General features: G+C 40.8%; 12 non-coding genes and 1 pseudogene across 12 annotated transcripts; all 13 read right to left on the bottom strand.

Annotated features, from left to right (window-relative positions):
* Nucleotides 1-30: 30 nt before the first annotated feature.
* Nucleotides 31-149, bottom strand: LOC131706780 (5S ribosomal RNA). Its single transcript, XR_009310789.1, has one exon. It is a non-coding gene; the product is annotated as a 5S ribosomal RNA (ribosomal RNA).
* A 1,732-nt stretch (nt 150-1,881) lies between these two features.
* On the bottom strand, nt 1,882-2,045 carry LOC131706901 (U1 spliceosomal RNA). Its single transcript, XR_009310875.1, has one exon. It is a non-coding gene; the product is annotated as a U1 spliceosomal RNA (small nuclear RNA).
* Nucleotides 2,046-2,937: 892 nt separating this feature from the next.
* On the bottom strand, nt 2,938-3,056 carry LOC131706755 (5S ribosomal RNA). The gene has a single exon (XR_009310776.1). It is a non-coding gene; the product is annotated as a 5S ribosomal RNA (ribosomal RNA).
* Nucleotides 3,057-4,786: 1,730 nt separating this feature from the next.
* LOC131707510 (U1 spliceosomal RNA) lies at nt 4,787-4,950 on the bottom strand. Its single transcript, XR_009311203.1, has one exon. It is a non-coding gene; the product is annotated as a U1 spliceosomal RNA (small nuclear RNA).
* An 892-nt stretch (nt 4,951-5,842) lies between these two features.
* On the bottom strand, nt 5,843-5,961 carry LOC131706728 (5S ribosomal RNA). The gene has a single exon (XR_009310766.1). It is a non-coding gene; the product is annotated as a 5S ribosomal RNA (ribosomal RNA).
* Nucleotides 5,962-7,699: 1,738 nt separating this feature from the next.
* LOC131707697 (U1 spliceosomal RNA) lies at nt 7,700-7,863 on the bottom strand. The gene has a single exon (XR_009311220.1). It is a non-coding gene; the product is annotated as a U1 spliceosomal RNA (small nuclear RNA).
* An 892-nt stretch (nt 7,864-8,755) lies between these two features.
* Nucleotides 8,756-8,874, bottom strand: LOC131706699 (5S ribosomal RNA). The gene has a single exon (XR_009310749.1). It is a non-coding gene; the product is annotated as a 5S ribosomal RNA (ribosomal RNA).
* Nucleotides 8,875-10,603: 1,729 nt separating this feature from the next.
* Nucleotides 10,604-10,744, bottom strand: LOC131707851 (U1 spliceosomal RNA; annotated as a pseudogene).
* An 892-nt stretch (nt 10,745-11,636) lies between these two features.
* LOC131706671 (5S ribosomal RNA) lies at nt 11,637-11,755 on the bottom strand. The gene has a single exon (XR_009310734.1). It is a non-coding gene; the product is annotated as a 5S ribosomal RNA (ribosomal RNA).
* A 1,734-nt stretch (nt 11,756-13,489) lies between these two features.
* Nucleotides 13,490-13,653, bottom strand: LOC131706897 (U1 spliceosomal RNA). The gene has a single exon (XR_009310874.1). It is a non-coding gene; the product is annotated as a U1 spliceosomal RNA (small nuclear RNA).
* An 892-nt stretch (nt 13,654-14,545) lies between these two features.
* On the bottom strand, nt 14,546-14,664 carry LOC131706647 (5S ribosomal RNA). The gene has a single exon (XR_009310716.1). It is a non-coding gene; the product is annotated as a 5S ribosomal RNA (ribosomal RNA).
* Nucleotides 14,665-16,395: 1,731 nt separating this feature from the next.
* Nucleotides 16,396-16,559, bottom strand: LOC131706890 (U1 spliceosomal RNA). The gene has a single exon (XR_009310872.1). It is a non-coding gene; the product is annotated as a U1 spliceosomal RNA (small nuclear RNA).
* An 893-nt stretch (nt 16,560-17,452) lies between these two features.
* Nucleotides 17,453-17,571, bottom strand: LOC131706627 (5S ribosomal RNA). Its single transcript, XR_009310701.1, has one exon. It is a non-coding gene; the product is annotated as a 5S ribosomal RNA (ribosomal RNA).
* Nucleotides 17,572-18,576: the final 1,005 nt, after the last annotated feature.

The raw sequence follows: 18,576 nt of genomic DNA, 5'->3' as shown, positions 1-18,576 counted from the left end.
TAGCGCCCCCTGTCAAGCTGCAGAAAGAAAAGCTTACAGCACCTGGTATTCCCAGGCGGTCTCCCATCCAAGTACTAACCAGGCCCGACCTTGCTTAGCTTCCGAGATCAGACGAGATCGGGCGTTCTCAAGGTGGTATGGCCGTAAGCGAACGACAGTCTTGGTTTATCTCTTTCATAGTATTAAGTTAATATCATTCATGCAATGACAGGTTGGGGGAGGGATTTCCAGATCTCTAATTTGTCACAAACGTTAACATTTAAGCAGCTCTGGGCTCCACGTGTGCGGGCCCGTGTGTCCGTGTGTCTGTGTGTGTATATATAGCAGCATTAAAAGTGCCATTAGATTCTTGCGAAATTGTATGTTCACAAAGTAGTAGCCACACGTTGGCATTGAAAGTGTTAAGTTCTCAAAGGCATCCATTTTGTATATTACCCTCTTTTAGTTTGAATCTGCAGCAGTGTTGTAATGGATCTCAGCTGTACTGAGCTGTGTTGCCGTTGGAGGACTGTATGCCCTGAAACCAATTTGATGTTTATTCTACAAAATAAATCCCCCTTTCAAACAACTCGTGTGGTTCTTTAGGCTGAGCAGTACTGCAAGGGTCCCTCTCCTCCAGTTAGAGACAGCATACATGTGGTTACATGATACATGGATGAAGGCTTATTGTGACTTGTTCGACTCCTCGAGACCATCACTTTCAATTCCAACACAAAATGTCTCGTTTTCAATCGCTCGACAACACCCACAGTACAGAAATGTGCATTAATGATCAACAAAATGAGAATACGTTAAAAAAAAAAAAAAAAGATGTAAAGCTGGTAGATTCGTATCTCAGAGGAACGGGAAATTAAAACAAGGTAAAGGCAATCATCTAAATAAAGCTGAATCAATAACGGATAACGACATAGAACGTCTGTACAGAGCTGAAACACTATGTTTTAAAAAAAAACAACTGTACCGCTGAACCTCGTCTTCTTTAATATTAGCAACTTTGTAACTTTGATACACGTGCCGCTGACTCGTTACTTTGTCTTCTCAAGATGAAACACTTCACAATACATGTACATAAAACACTTTGGTACTTTCTAGAACATTATACGCTCCGAAAGAAAAAACAAAATCTCATTCCCAGTCTGACAGAGCCACCTGCTGGAGATATATAGATAATCGCTAATTGCTTTCAATACCTGTGTTTTTAACTTTGACTATAACATCAGGGGAGAGCGCGAACGCGATTGCAGCCCTGCTTGTAAATCTGCTTGTATGTGGTTTTATGTTGTCTAATTAAAGTGTTTGTCTGCCAAGATATGTTTTAAGGGGCTTAGTGGTCAGGTGGTTAAAGAAAAGCTCTTGTTACCGGGAGGTTCCTGGTTCAATCCCAGCTCAGCCACTGGCTCATTGTGTGTGACCCTGTCCCTGAGCAAGTCCCTTAACCTCCTTGTGCTCCTTCCTTCAAATGAGATGTAAAACCCAGGTCCTATTGTAAGTGACTCTGCAGCAGCAGCAGCAGCAGCAGCAGCAGCAGTTGTGATGCACAGTTTATCTGAATAAAAAACATCAACTAAATAAATAAAACTGATAAGCTCGAAAATGATTTCCAATTATTTAAAATAAAAATAAAAACTTTGATACAGACACTGCTGAGTCTTTACTTTTAGTCTTGTCAATAAAAAATAACGAAACATGGAAATAGATGTGCAGGAACCACGTAGCTATTTATTTGACAGTCAGAAAGCTAAAAACATTGAGCTCCTTTTAAAGAAAACCTGACTCCCTGTGTGACGAAGCCGCCTGCCGGAGAGTTGTTGAACAACTAGTGAGTGAGTGAGTTCCTTCCTGCGACGGGTTCGTGTTTGTTTCTGTCTTTGACCATAGTTTCAGGGGAGAGCGCGAACGCAGTCCCCCACTACCAGAAATTATGCAGTCGAGATTCCCGCATTTGGGGAATTCGCAGGGGTCAGCACAGCCGGAGTGCAATGGCCGAGCCTCGCCCTGGGTGAACCACCTTCATGATCATGGTATCTCCCCTGCCAGGTAAGTATGAGTTGTACACATTGCGAGTCGTCACCCGTCCACAAGAGACATTTTTCAAAGAAACGGTGCCTACATCTGCAATTTAAAGAAACACTCTTTTCCTAATATAACATTTTCATTGTTATCATAGCGCACTTTCCAGTCTGTTGGGTGTAATGGGTTCCTTCAGTTTTCAGTATAAGTATTTATAAATTGCATTCCCGTAATGCCTCTCGGTATATATTTGCATGCGCCTTTATCATTGGAGGACAAGATGCCAGGATTTACACAGGACGACGTCATTCGTGCAGCAGCATGTGAGATGTTCCGCAAAAGAAGCGACGGGTCTGTATACACGTCTGCGTAAACGAAATAAAAAAAATGTAACAAATGTACGACTTTCAAAAAGAAAGCAAGCAAAACATTGGTCAAACATTTGTTAAGGTCACACATAATATAAATAAACTCGAACGAATGAACGGGTCACTAAATCCGTTCTTGGTTGATATGCTCGTTTTGTTCTCTTGTTTGGCACAATAATCTAAACACGCAGTTTGTGGCTTTAAAACATGTCTCGTTCTGTTACTATAATAAAAAGTACTTCATCAACTGTTATTTCTTTTTTTAATTAATTAAACTAACCATAACTAGCAAAACTCGTCAGTACTTTTGTCTTAACCCTGTTCACATTTGTTTGTATCGGACCGCTACTGGTAGTTTCGGCTTAGAATATAATACGATAACCCTTTCTGTCCTAACTCAGTTTTCAAAACCAGTAAAGGCTGATACAATACTTGTTCGTGTGTGGAATGGGACAATAAAAAAACCAAAAAAAGAAAACGATGTTTAGACTTACAGCTTCCAGGTTAGTAACATAAATAACAAGGGAAATAGCGCCCCCTGTCAAGCTGCAGAAAGAAAAGCTTACAGCACCTGGTATTCCCAGGCGGTCTCCCATCCAAGTACTAACCAGGCCCGACCTTGCTTAGCTTCCGAGATCAGACGAGATCGGGCGTTCTCAAGGTGGTATGGCCGTAAGCGAACGACAGTCTTGGTTTATCTCTTTCATAGTATTAAGTTAATATCATTCATGCAATGACAGGTTGGGGGAGGGATTTCCAGATCTCTAATTTGTCACAAACGTTAACATTTAAGCAGCTCTGGGCTCCACGTGTGCGGGCCCGTGTGTCCGTGTGTCTGTGTGTGTATATATAGCAGCATTAAAAGTGCCATTAGATTCTTGCGAAATTGTATGTTCACAAAGTAGTAGCCACACGTTGGCATTGAAAGTGTTAAGTTCTCAAAGGCATCCATTTTGTATATTACCCTCTTTTAGTTTGAATCTGCAGCAGTGTTGTAATGGATCTCAGCTGTACTGAGCTGTGTTGCCGTTGGAGGACTGTATGCCCTGAAACCAATTTGATGTTTATTCTACAAAATAAATCCCCCTTTCAAACAACTCGTGTGGTTCTTTAGGCTGAGCAGTACTGCAAGGGTCCCTCTCCTCCAGTTAGAGACAGCATACATGTGGTTACATGATACATGGATGAAGGCTTATTGTGACTTGTTCGACTCCTCGAGACCATCACTTTCAATTCCAACACAAAATGTCTCGTTTTCAATCGCTCGACAACACCCACAGTACAGAAATGTGCATTAATGATCAACAAAATGAGAATACGTTAAAAAAAAAAAAAAAAGATGTAAAGCTGGTAGATTCGTATCTCAGAGGAACGGGAAATTAAAACAAGGTAAAGGCAATCATCTAAATAAAGCTGAATCAATAACGGATAACGACATAGAACGTCTGTACAGAGCTGAAACACTATGTTTTAAAAAAAACAACTGTACCGCTGAACCTCGTCTTCTTTAATATTAGCAACTTTGTAACTTTGATACACGTGCCGCTGACTCGTTACTTTGTCTTCTCAAGATGAAACACTTCACAATACATGTACATAAAACACTTTGGTACTTTCTAGAACATTATACGCTCCGAAAGAAAAAACAAAATCTCATTCCCAGTCTGACAGAGCCACCTGCTGGAGATATATAGATAATCGCTAATTGCTTTCAATACCTGTGTTTTTAACTTTGACTATAACATCAGGGGAGAGCGCGAACGCGATTGCAGCCCTGCTTGTAAATCTGCTTGTATGTGGTTTTATGTTGTCTAATTAAAGTGTTTGTCTGCCAAGATATGTTTTAAGGGGCTTAGTGGTCAGGTGGTTAAAGAAAAGCTCTTGTTACCGGGAGGTTCCTGGTTCAATCCCAGCTCAGCCACTGGCTCATTGTGTGTGACCCTGTCCCTGAGCAAGTCCCTTAACCTCCTTGTGCTCCTTCCTTCAAATGAGATGTAAAACCCAGGTCCTATTGTAAGTGACTCTGCAGCAGCAGCAGCAGCAGCAGCAGCAGCAGCAGTTGTGATGCACAGTTTATCTGAATAAAAAACATCAACTAAATAAATAAAACTGATAAGCTCGAAAATGATTTCCAATTATTTAAAATAAAAATAAAAACTTTGATACAGACACTGCTGAGTCTTTACTTTTAGTCTTGTCAATAAAAAATAACGAAACATGGAAATAGATGTGCAGGAACCACGTAGCTATTTATTTGACAGTCAGAAAGCTAAAAACATTGAGCTCCTTTTAAAGAAAACCTGACTCCCTGTGTGACGAAGCCGCCTGCCGGAGAGTTGTTGAACAACTAGTGAGTGAGTTCCTTCCTCCGACGGGTTCGTGTTTGTTTCTGTCTTTGGCCATAGTTTCAGGGGAGAGCGCGAACGCAGTCCCCCACTACCAGAAATTATGCAGTCGAGATTGCCGCATTTGGGGAATTCGCAGGGGTCAGCACAGCCGGAGTGCAATGGCCGAGCCTCGCCCTGGGTGAACCACCTTCATGATCATGGTATCTCCCCTGCCAGGTAAGTATGAGTTGTACACATTGCGAGTCGTCACCCGTCCACAAGAGACATTTTTCAAAGAAACGGTGCCTACATCTGCAATTTAAAGAAACACTCTTTTCCTAATATAACATTTTCATTGTTATCATAGCGCACTTTCCAGTCTGTTGGGTGTAATGGGTTCCTTCAGTTTTCAGTATAAGTATTTATAAATTGCATTCCCGTAATGCCTCTCGGTATATATTTGCATGCGCCTTTATCATTGGAGGACAAGATGCCAGGATTTACACAGGACGACGTCATTCGTGCAGCAGCATGTGAGATGTTCCGCAAAAGAAGCGACGGGTCTGTATACACGTCTGCGTAAACGAAATAAAAAAAATGTAACAAATGTACGACTTTCAAAAAGAAAGCAAGCAAAACATTGGTCAAACATTTGTTAAGGTCACACATAATATAAATAAACTCGAACGAATGAACGGGTCACTAAATCCGTTCTTGGTTGATATGCTCGTTTTGTTCTCTTGTTTGGCACAATAATCTAAACACGCAGTTTGTGGCTTTAAAACATGTCTCGTTCTGTTACTATAATAAAAAGTACTTCATCAACTGTTATTTCTTTTTTTAATTAATTAAACTAACCATAACTAGCAAAACTCGTCAGTACTTTTGTCTTAACCCTGTTCACATTTGTTTGTATCGGACCGCTACTGGTAGTTTCGGCTTAGAATATAATACGATAACCCTTTCTGTCCTAACTCAGTTTTCAAAACCAGTAAAGGCTGATACAATACTTGTTCGTGTGTGGAATGGGACAATAAAAAAACCAAAAAAAGAAAACGATGTTTAGACTTACAGCTTCCAGGTTAGTAACATAAATAACAAGGGAAATAGCGCCCCCTGTCAAGCTGCAGAAAGAAAAGCTTACAGCACCTGGTATTCCCAGGCGGTCTCCCATCCAAGTACTAACCAGGCCCGACCTTGCTTAGCTTCCGAGATCAGACGAGATCGGGCGTTCTCAAGGTGGTATGGCCGTAAGCGAACGACAGTCTTGGTTTATCTCTTTCATAGTATTAAGTTAATATCATTCATGCAATGACAGGTTGGGGGAGGGATTTCCAGATCTCTAATTTGTCACAAACGTTAACATTTAAGCAGCTCTGGGCTCCACGTGTGCGGGCCCGTGTGTCCGTGTGTCTGTGTGTGTATATATAGCAGCATTAAAAGTGCCATTAGATTCTTGCGAAATTGTATGTTCACAAAGTAGTAGCCACACGTTGGCATTGAAAGTGTTAAGTTCTCAAAGGCATCCATTTTGTATATTACCCTCTTTTAGTTTGAATCTGCAGCAGTGTTGTAATGGATCTCAGCTGTACTGAGCTGTGTTGCCGTTGGAGGACTGTATGCCCTGAAACCAATTTGATGTTTATTCTACAAAATAAATCCCCCTTTCAAACAACTCGTGTGGTTCTTTAGGCTGAGCAGTACTGCAAGGGTCCCTCTCCTCCAGTTAGAGACAGCATACATGTGGTTACATGATACATGGATGAAGGCTTATTGTGACTTGTTCGACTCCTCGAGACCATCACTTTCAATTCCAACACAAAATGTCTCGTTTTCAATCGCTCGACAACACCCACAGTACAGAAATGTGCATTAATGATCAACAAAATGAGAATACGTTAAAAAAAAAAAAAAAAGATGTAAAGCTGGTAGATTCGTATCTCAGAGGAACGGGAAATTAAAACAAGGTAAAGGCAATCATCTAAATAAAGCTGAATCAATAACGGATAACGACATAGAACGTCTGTACAGAGCTGAAACACTATGTTTTAAAAAAAAACAACTGTACCGCTGAACCTCGTCTTCTTTAATATTAGCAACTTTGTAACTTTGATACACGTGCCGCTGACTCGTTACTTTGTCTTCTCAAGATGAAACACTTCACAATACATGTACATAAAACACTTTGGTACTTTCTAGAACATTATACGCTCCGAAAGAAAAAACAAAATCTCATTCCCAGTCTGACAGAGCCACCTGCTGGAGATATATAGATAATCGCTAATTGCTTTCAATACCTGTGTTTTTAACTTTGACTATAACATCAGGGGAGAGCGCGAACGCGATTGCAGCCCTGCTTGTAAATCTGCTTGTATGTGGTTTTATGTTGTCTAATTAAAGTGTTTGTCTGCCAAGATATGTTTTAAGGGGCTTAGTGGTCAGGTGGTTAAAGAAAAGCTCTTGTTACCGGGAGGTTCCTGGTTCAATCCCAGCTCAGCCACTGGCTCATTGTGTGTGACCCTGTCCCTGAGCAAGTCCCTTAACCTCCTTGTGCTCCTTCCTTCAAATGAGATGTAAAACCCAGGTCCTATTGTAAGTGACTCTGCAGCAGCAGCAGCAGCAGCAGCAGCAGCAGCAGCAGTTGTGATGCACAGTTTATCTGAATAAAAAACATCAACTAAATAAATAAAACTGATAAGCTCGAAAATGATTTCCAATTATTTAAAATAAAAATAAAAACTTTGATACAGACACTGCTGAGTCTTTACTTTTAGTCTTGTCAATAAAAAATAACGAAACATGGAAATAGATGTGCAGGAACCACGTAGCTATTTATTTGACAGTCAGAAAGCTAAAAACATTGAGCTCCTTTTAAAGAAAACCTGACTCCCTGTGTGACGAAGCCGCCTGCCGGAGAGTTGTTGAACAACTAGTGAGTGAGTGAGTTCCTTCCTGCGACGGGTTCGTGTTTGTTTCTGTCTTTGACCATAGTTTCAGGGGAGAGCGCGAACGCAGTCCCCCACTACCAGAAATTATGCAGTCGAGATTCCCGCATTTGGGGAATTCGCAGGGGTCAGCACAGCCGGAGTGCAATGGCCGAGCCTCGCCCTGGGTGAACCCCCTTCATGATCATGGTATCTCCCCTGCCAGGTAAGTATGAGTTGTACACATTGCGAGTCGTCACCCGTCCACAAGAGACATTTTTCAAAGAAACGGTGCCTACATCTGCAATTTAAAGAAACACTCTTTTCCTAATATAACATTTTCATTGTTATCATAGCGCACTTTCCAGTCTGTTGGGTGTAATGGGTTCCTTCAGTTTTCAGTATAAGTATTTATAAATTGCATTCCCGTAATGCCTCTCGGTATATATTTGCATGCGCCTTTATCATTGGAGGACAAGATGCCAGGATTTACACAGGACGACGTCATTCGTGCAGCAGCATGTGAGATGTTCCGCAAAAGAAGCGACGGGTCTGTATACACGTCTGCGTAAACGAAATAAAAAAAATGTAACAAATGTACGACTTTCAAAAAGAAAGCAAGCAAAACATTGGTCAAACATTTGTTAAGGTCACACATAATATAAATAAACTCGAACGAATGAACGGGTCACTAAATCCGTTCTTGGTTGATATGCTCGTTTTGTTCTCTTGTTTGGCACAATAATCTAAACACGCAGTTTGTGGCTTTAAAACATGTCTCGTTCTGTTACTATAATAAAAAGTACTTCATCAACTGTTATTTCTTTTTTTAATTAATTAAACTAACCATAACTAGCAAAACTCGTCAGTACTTTTGTCTTAACCCTGTTCACATTTGTTTGTATCGGACCGCTACTGGTAGTTTCGGCTTAGAATATAATACGATAACCCTTTCTGTCCTAACTCAGTTTTCAAAACCAGTAAAGGCTGATACAATACTTGTTCGTGTGTGGAATGGGACAATAAAAAAACCAAAAAAAGAAAACGATGTTTAGACTTACAGCTTCCAGGTTAGTAACATAAATAACAAGGGAAATAGCGCCCCCTGTCAAGCTGCAGAAAGAAAAGCTTACAGCACCTGGTATTCCCAGGCGGTCTCCCATCCAAGTACTAACCAGGCCCGACCTTGCTTAGCTTCCGAGATCAGACGAGATCGGGCGTTCTCAAGGTGGTATGGCCGTAAGCGAACGACAGTCTTGGTTTATCTCTTTCATAGTATTAAGTTAATATCATTCATGCAATGACAGGTTGGGGGAGGGATTTCCAGATCTCTAATTTGTCACAAACGTTAACATTTAAGCAGCTCTGGGCTCCACGTGTGCGGGCCCGTGTGTCCGTGTGTCTGTGTGTGTATATATAGCAGCATTAAAAGTGCCATTAGATTCTTGCGAAATTGTATGTTCACAAAGTAGTAGCCACACGTTGGCATTGAAAGTGTTAAGTTCTCAAAGGCATCCATTTTGTATATTACCCTCTTTTAGTTTGAATCTGCAGCAGTGTTGTAATGGATCTCAGCTGTACTGAGCTGTGTTGCCGTTGGAGGACTGTATGCCCTGAAACCAATTTGATGTTTATTCTACAAAATAAATCCCCCTTTCAAACAACTCGTGTGGTTCTTTAGGCTGAGCAGTACTGCAAGGGTCCCTCTCCTCCAGTTAGAGACAGCATACATGTGGTTACATGATACATGGATGAAGGCTTATTGTGACTTGTTCGACTCCTCGAGACCATCACTTTCAATTCCAACACAAAATGTCTCGTTTTCAATCGCTCGACAACACCCACAGTACAGAAATGTGCATTAATGATCAACAAAATGAGAATACGTTAAAAAAAAAAAAAAAAAGATGTAAAGCTGGTAGATTCGTATCTCAGAGGAACGGGAAATTAAAACAAGGTAAAGGCAATCATCTAAATAAAGCTGAATCAATAACGGATAACGACATAGAACGTCTGTACAGAGCTGAAACACTATGTTTTAAAAAAAACAACTGTACCGCTGAACCTCGTCTTCTTTAATATTAGCAACTTTGTAACTTTGATACACGTGCCGCTGACTCGTTACTTTGTCTTCTCAAGATGAAACACTTCACAATACATGTACATAAAACACTTTGGTACTTTCTAGAACATTATACGCTCCGAAAGAAAAAACAAAATCTCATTCCCAGTCTGACAGAGCCACCTGCTGGAGATATATAGATAATCGCTAATTGCTTTCAATACCTGTGTTTTTAACTTTGACTATAACATCAGGGGAGAGCGCGAACGCGATTGCAGCCCTGCTTGTAAATCTGCTTGTATGTGGTTTTATGTTGTCTAATTAAAGTGTTTGTCTGCCAAGATATGTTTTAAGGGGCTTAGTGGTCAGGTGGTTAAAGAAAAGCTCTTGTTACCGGGAGGTTCCTGGTTCAATCCCAGCTCAGCCACTGGCTCATTGTGTGTGACCCTGTCCCTGAGCAAGTCCCTTAACCTCCTTGTGCTCCTTCCTTCAAATGAGATGTAAAACCCAGGTCCTATTGTAAGTGACTCTGCAGCAGCAGCAGCAGCAGCAGCAGCAGTTGTGATGCACAGTTTATCTGAATAAAAAACATCAACTAAATAAATAAAACTGATAAGCTCGAAAATGATTTCCAATTATTTAAAATAAAAATAAAAACTTTGATACAGACACTGCTGAGTCTTTACTTTTAGTCTTGTCAATAAAAAATAACGAAACATGGAAATAGATGTGCAGGAACCACGTAGCTATTTATTTGACAGTCAGAAAGCTAAAAACATTGAGCTCCTTTTAAAGAAAACCTGACTCCCTGTGTGACGAAGCCGCCTGCCGGAGAGTTGTTGAACAACTAGTGAGTGAGTGAGTTCCTTCCTGCGACGGGTTCGTGTTTGTTTCTGTCTTTGACCATAGTTTCAGGGGAGAGCGCGAACGCAGTCCCCCACTACCAGAAATTATGCAGTCGAGATTCCCGCATTTGGGGAATTCGCAATGGCCGAGCCTCGCCCTGGGTGAACCACCTTCATGATCATGGTATCTCCCCTGCCAGGTAAGTATGAGTTGTACACATTGCGAGTCGTCACCCGTCCACAAGAGACATTTTTCAAAGAAACGGTGCCTACATCTGCAATTTAAAGAAACACTCTTTTCCTAATATAACATTTTCATTGTTATCATAGCGCACTTTCCAGTCTGTTGGGTGTAATGGGTTCCTTCAGTTTTCAGTATAAGTATTTATAAATTGCATTCCCGTAATGCCTCTCGGTATATATTTGCATGCGCCTTTATCATTGGAGGACAAGATGCCAGGATTTACACAGGACGACGTCATTCGTGCAGCAGCATGTGAGATGTTCCGCAAAAGAAGCGACGGGTCTGTATACACGTCTGCGTAAACGAAATAAAAAAAATGTAACAAATGTACGACTTTCAAAAAGAAAGCAAGCAAAACATTGGTCAAACATTTGTTAAGGTCACACATAATATAAATAAACTCGAACGAATGAACGGGTCACTAAATCCGTTCTTGGTTGATATGCTCGTTTTGTTCTCTTGTTTGGCACAATAATCTAAACACGCAGTTTGTGGCTTTAAAACATGTCTCGTTCTGTTACTATAATAAAAAGTACTTCATCAACTGTTATTTCTTTTTTTAATTAATTAAACTAACCATAACTAGCAAAACTCGTCAGTACTTTTGTCTTAACCCTGTTCACATTTGTTTGTATCGGACCGCTACTGGTAGTTTCGGCTTAGAATATAATACGATAACCCTTTCTGTCCTAACTCAGTTTTCAAAACCAGTAAAGGCTGATACAATACTTGTTCGTGTGTGGAATGGGACAATAAAAAAACCAAAAAAAGAAAACGATGTTTAGACTTACAGCTTCCAGGTTAGTAACATAAATAACAAGGGAAATAGCGCCCCCTGTCAAGCTGCAGAAAGAAAAGCTTACAGCACCTGGTATTCCCAGGCGGTCTCCCATCCAAGTACTAACCAGGCCCGACCTTGCTTAGCTTCCGAGATCAGACGAGATCGGGCGTTCTCAAGGTGGTATGGCCGTAAGCGAACGACAGTCTTGGTTTATCTCTTTCATAGTATTAAGTTAATATCATTCATGCAATGACAGGTTGGGGGAGGGATTTCCAGATCTCTAATTTGTCACAAACGTTAACATTTAAGCAGCTCTGGGCTCCACGTGTGCGGGCCCGTGTGTCCGTGTGTCTGTGTGTGTATATATAGCAGCATTAAAAGTGCCATTAGATTCTTGCGAAATTGTATGTTCACAAAGTAGTAGCCACACGTTGGCATTGAAAGTGTTAAGTTCTCAAAGGCATCCATTTTGTATATTACCCTCTTTTAGTTTGAATCTGCAGCAGTGTTGTAATGGATCTCAGCTGTACTGAGCTGTGTTGCCGTTGGAGGACTGTATGCCCTGAAACCAATTTGATGTTTATTCTACAAAATAAATCCCCCTTTCAAACAACTCGTGTGGTTCTTTAGGCTGAGCAGTACTGCAAGGGTCCCTCTCCTCCAGTTAGAGACAGCATACATGTGGTTACATGATACATGGATGAAGGCTTATTGTGACTTGTTCGACTCCTCGAGACCATCACTTTCAATTCCAACACAAAATGTCTCGTTTTCAATCGCTCGACAACACCCACAGTACAGAAATGTGCATTAATGATCAACAAAATGAGAATACGTTAAAAAAAAAAAAAAAAGATGTAAAGCTGGTAGATTCGTATCTCAGAGGAACGGGAAATTAAAACAAGGTAAAGGCAATCATCTAAATAAAGCTGAATCAATAACGGATAACGACATAGAACGTCTGTACAGAGCTGAAACACTATGTTTTAAAAAAAACAACTGTACCGCTGAACCTCGTCTTCTTTAATATTAGCAACTTTGTAACTTTGATACACGTGCCGCTGACTCGTTACTTTGTCTTCTCAAGATGAAACACTTCACAATACATGTACATAAAACACTTTGGTACTTTCTAGAACATTATACGCTCCGAAAGAAAAAACAAAATCTCATTCCCAGTCTGACAGAGCCACCTGCTGGAGATATATAGATAATCGCTAATTGCTTTCAATACCTGTGTTTTTAACTTTGACTATAACATCAGGGGAGAGCGCGAACGCGATTGCAGCCCTGCTTGTAAATCTGCTTGTATGTGGTTTTATGTTGTCTAATTAAAGTGTTTGTCTGCCAAGATATGTTTTAAGGGGCTTAGTGGTCAGGTGGTTAAAGAAAAGCTCTTGTTACCGGGAGGTTCCTGGTTCAATCCCAGCTCAGCCACTGGCTCATTGTGTGTGACCCTGTCCCTGAGCAAGTCCCTTAACCTCCTTGTGCTCCTTCCTTCAAATGAGATGTAAAACCCAGGTCCTATTGTAAGTGACTCTGCAGCAGCAGCAGCAGCAGCAGCAGCAGCAGCAGTTGTGATGCACAGTTTATCTGAATAAAAAACATCAACTAAATAAATAAAACTGATAAGCTCGAAAATGATTTCCAATTATTTAAAATAAAAATAAAAACTTTGATACAGACACTGCTGAGTCTTTACTTTTAGTCTTGTCAATAAAAAATAACGAAACATGGAAATAGATGTGCAGGAACCACGTAGCTATTTATTTGACAGTCAGAAAGCTAAAAACATTGAGCTCCTTTTAAAGAAAACCTGACTCCCTGTGTGACGAAGCCGCCTGCCGGAGAGTTGTTGAACAACTAGTGAGTGAGTGAGTTCCTTCCTGCGACGGGTTCGTGTTTGTTTCTGTCTTTGACCATAGTTTCAGGGGAGAGCGCGAACGCAGTCCCCCACTACCAGAAATTATGCAGTCGAGATTCCCGCATTTGGGGAATTCGCAGGGGTCAGCACAGCCGGAGTGCAATGGCCGAGCCTCGCCCTGGGTGAACCACCTTCATGATCATGGTATCTCCCCTGCCAGGTAAGTATGAGTTGTACACATTGCGAGTCGTCACCCGTCCACAAGAGACATTTTTCAAAGAAACGGTGCCTACATCTGCAATTTAAAGAAACACTCTTTTCCTAATATAACATTTTCATTGTTATCATAGCGCACTTTCCAGTCTGTTGGGTGTAATGGGTTCCTTCAGTTTTCAGTATAAGTATTTATAAATTGCATTCCCGTAATGCCTCTCGGTATATATTTGCATGCGCCTTTATCATTGGAGGACAAGATGCCAGGATTTACACAGGACGACGTCATTCGTGCAGCAGCATGTGAGATGTTCCGCAAAAGAAGCGACGGGTCTGTATACACGTCTGCGTAAACGAAATAAAAAAAATGTAACAAATGTACGACTTTCAAAAAGAAAGCAAGCAAAACATTGGTCAAACATTTGTTAAGGTCACACATAATATAAATAAACTCGAACGAATGAACGGGTCACTAAATCCGTTCTTGGTTGATATGCTCGTTTTGTTCTCTTGTTTGGCACAATAATCTAAACACGCAGTTTGTGGCTTTAAAACATGTCTCGTTCTGTTACTATAATAAAAAGTACTTCATCAACTGTTATTTCTTTTTTTAATTAATTAAACTAACCATAACTAGCAAAACTCGTCAGTACTTTTGTCTTAACCCTGTTCACATTTGTTTGTATCGGACCGCTACTGGTAGTTTCGGCTTAGAATATAATACGATAACCCTTTCTGTCCTAACTCAGTTTTCAAAACCAGTAAAGGCTGATACAATACTTGTTCGTGTGTGGAATGGGACAATAAAAAAACCAAAAAAAGAAAACGATGTTTAGACTTACAGCTTCCAGGTTAGTAACATAAATAACAAGGGAAATAGCGCCCCCTGTCAAGCTGCAGAAAGAAAAGCTTACAGCACCTGGTATTCCCAGGCGGTCTCCCATCCAAGTACTAACCAGGCCCGACCTTGCTTAGCTTCCGAGATCAGACGAGATCGGGCGTTCTCAAGGTGGTATGGCCGTAAGCGAACGACAGTCTTGGTTTATCTCTTTCATAGTATTAAGTTAATATCATTCATGCAATGACAGGTTGGGGGAGGGATTTCCAGATCTCTAATTTGTCACAAACGTTAACATTTAAGCAGCTCTGGGCTCCACGTGTGCGGGCCCGTGTGTCCGTGTGTCTGTGTGTGTATATATAGCAGCATTAAAAGTGCCATTAGATTCTTGCGAAATTGTATGTTCACAAAGTAGTAGCCACACGTTGGCATTGAAAGTGTTAAGTTCTCAAAGGCATCCATTTTGTATATTACCCTCTTTTAGTTTGAATCTGCAGCAGTGTTGTAATGGATCTCAGCTGTACTGAGCTGTGTTGCCGTTGGAGGACTGTATGCCCTGAAACCAATTTGATGTTTATTCTACAAAATAAATCCCCCTTTCAAACAACTCGTGTGGTTCTTTAGGCTGAGCAGTACTGCAAGGGTCCCTCTCCTCCAGTTAGAGACAGCATACATGTGGTTACATGATACATGGATGAAGGCTTATTGTGACTTGTTCGACTCCTCGAGACCATCACTTTCAATTCCAACACAAAATGTCTCGTTTTCAATCGCTCGACAACACCCACAGTACAGAAATGTGCATTAATGATCAACAAAATGAGAATACGTTAAAAAAAAAAAAAAAAGATGTAAAGCTGGTAGATTCGTATCTCAGAGGAACGGGAAATTAAAACAAGGTAAAGGCAATCATCTAAATAAAGCTGAATCAATAACGGATAACGACATAGAACGTCTGTACAGAGCTGAAACACTATGTTTTAAAAAAAACAACTGTACCGCTGAACCTCGTCTTCTTTAATATTAGCAACTTTGTAACTTTGATACACGTGCCGCTGACTCGTTACTTTGTCTTCTCAAGATGAAACACTTCACAATACATGTACATAAAACACTTTGGTACTTTCTAGAACATTATACGCTCCGAAAGAAAAAACAAAATCTCATTCCCAGTCTGACAGAGCCACCTGCTGGAGATATATAGATAATCGCTAATTGCTTTCAATACCTGTGTTTTTAACTTTGACTATAACATCAGGGGAGAGCGCGAACGCGATTGCAGCCCTGCTTGTAAATCTGCTTGTATGTGGTTTTATGTTGTCTAATTAAAGTGTTTGTCTGCCAAGATATGTTTTAAGGGGCTTAGTGGTCAGGTGGTTAAAGAAAAGCTCTTGTTACCGGGAGGTTCCTGGTTCAATCCCAGCTCAGCCACTGGCTCATTGTGTGTGACCCTGTCCCTGAGCAAGTCCCTTAACCTCCTTGTGCTCCTTCCTTCAAATGAGATGTAAAACCCAGGTCCTATTGTAAGTGACTCTGCAGCAGCAGCAGCAGCAGCAGCAGCAGCAGTTGTGATGCACAGTTTATCTGAATAAAAAACATCAACTAAATAAATAAAACTGATAAGCTCGAAAATGATTTCCAATTATTTAAAATAAAAATAAAAACTTTGATACAGACACTGCTGAGTCTTTACTTTTAGTCTTGTCAATAAAAAATAACGAAACATGGAAATAGATGTGCAGGAACCACGTAGCTATTTATTTGACAGTCAGAAAGCTAAAAACATTGAGCTCCTTTTAAAGAAAACCTGACTCCCTGTGTGACGAAGCCGCCTGCCGGAGAGTTGTTGAACAACTAGTGAGTGAGTGAGTTCCTTCCTGCGACGGGTTCGTGTTTGTTTCTGTCTTTGACCATAGTTTCAGGGGAGAGCGCGAACGCAGTCCCCCACTACCAGAAATTATGCAGTCGAGATTCCCGCATTTGGGGAATTCGCAGGGGTCAGCACAGCCGGAGTGCAATGGCCGAGCCTCGCCCTGGGTGAACCACCTTCATGATCATGGTATCTCCCCTGCCAGGTAAGTATGAGTTGTACACATTGCGAGTCGTCACCCGTCCACAAGAGACATTTTTCAAAGAAACGGTGCCTACATCTGCAATTTAAAGAAACACTCTTTTCCTAATATAACATTTTCATTGTTATCATAGCGCACTTTCCAGTCTGTTGGGTGTAATGGGTTCCTTCAGTTTTCAGTATAAGTATTTATAAATTGCATTCCCGTAATGCCTCTCGGTATATATTTGCATGCGCCTTTATCATTGGAGGACAAGATGCCAGGATTTACACAGGACGACGTCATTCGTGCAGCAGCATGTGAGATGTTCCGCAAAAGAAGCGACGGGTCTGTATACACGTCTGCGTAAACGAAATTAAAAAAAATGTAACAAATGTACGACTTTCAAAAAGAAAGCAAGCAAAACATTGGTCAAACATTTGTTAAGGTCACACATAATATAAATAAACTCGAACGAATGAACGGGTCACTAAATCCGTTCTTGGTTGATATGCTCGTTTTGTTCTCTTGTTTGGCACAATAATCTAAACACGCAGTTTGTGGCTTTAAAACATGTCTCGTTCTGTTACTATAATAAAAAGTACTTCATCAACTGTTATTTCTTTTTTTAATTAATTAAACTAACCATAACTAGCAAAACTCGTCAGTACTTTTGTCTTAACCCTGTTCACATTTGTTTGTATCGGACCGCTACTGGTAGTTTCGGCTTAGAATATAATACGATAACCCTTTCTGTCCTAACTCAGTTTTCAAAACCAGTAAAGGCTGATACAATACTTGTTCGTGTGTGGAATGGGACAATAAAAAAACCAAAAAAAGAAAACGATGTTTAGACTTACAGCTTCCAGGTTAGTAACATAAATAACAAGGGAAATAGCGCCCCCTGTCAAGCTGCAGAAAGAAAAGCTTACAGCACCTGGTATTCCCAGGCGGTCTCCCATCCAAGTACTAACCAGGCCCGACCTTGCTTAGCTTCCGAGATCAGACGAGATCGGGCGTTCTCAAGGTGGTATGGCCGTAAGCGAACGACAGTCTTGGTTTATCTCTTTCATAGTATTAAGTTAATATCATTCATGCAATGACAGGTTGGGGGAGGGATTTCCAGATCTCTAGTTTGTCACAAACGTTAACATTTAAGCAGCTCTGGGCTCCACGTGTGCGGGCCCGTGTGTCCGTGTGTCTGTGTGTGTATATATAGCAGCATTAAAAGTGCCATTAGATTCTTGCGAAATTGTATGTTCACAAAGTAGTAGCCACACGTTGGCATTGAAAGTGTTAAGTTCTCAAAGGCATCCATTTTGTATATTACCCTCTTTTAGTTTGAATCTGCAGCAGTGTTGTAATGGATCTCAGCTGTACTGAGCTGTGTTGCCGTTGGAGGACTGTATGCCCTGAAACCAATTTGATGTTTATTCTACAAAATAAATCCCCCTTTCAAACAACTCGTGTGGTTCTTTAGGCTGAGCAGTACGGCAAGGGTCCCTCTCCTCCAGTTAGAGACAGCATACATGTGGTTACATGATACATGGATGAAGGCTTATTGTGACCTGTTCGACTCCTCGAGACCATCACTTTCAATTCAAACACAAAATGTCTCGTTTTCAATCGCTCGACAACACCCACAGTACAGAAATGTGCATTAATGATCAACAAAATGAGAATACGTTAAAAAAAAAAAAAAAAAGATGTAAAGCTGGTAGATTCGTATCTCAGAGGAACGGGAAATTAAAACAAGGTAAAGGCAATCATCTAAATAAAGCTGAATCAATAACGGATAACGACATAGAACGTCTGTACAGAACTGAAACACTATGTTTTAAAAAAACAACTGTACCGCTGAACCTCGTCTTCTTTAATATTAGCAACTTTGTAACTTTGATACACGTGCCGCTGACTCGTTACTTTGTCTTCTCAAGATGAAACACTTCACAATACATGTACATAAAACACTTTGGTACTTTCTAGAACATTATACGCTCCGAAAGAAAAAACAAAATCTCATTCCCAGTCTGACAGAGCCACCTGCTG

The sequence above is a fragment of the Acipenser ruthenus genome, chromosome 2 (genome assembly GCF_902713425.1).
Source record: "Acipenser ruthenus chromosome 2, fAciRut3.2 maternal haplotype, whole genome shotgun sequence".
In the NCBI taxonomy this organism is placed as follows: Eukaryota; Metazoa; Chordata; class Actinopteri; order Acipenseriformes; family Acipenseridae; genus Acipenser; species Acipenser ruthenus.
The sequence above is the reverse complement of the archived record's forward strand: the minus strand, read 5'-3'. Positions and strand labels throughout refer to the sequence as shown.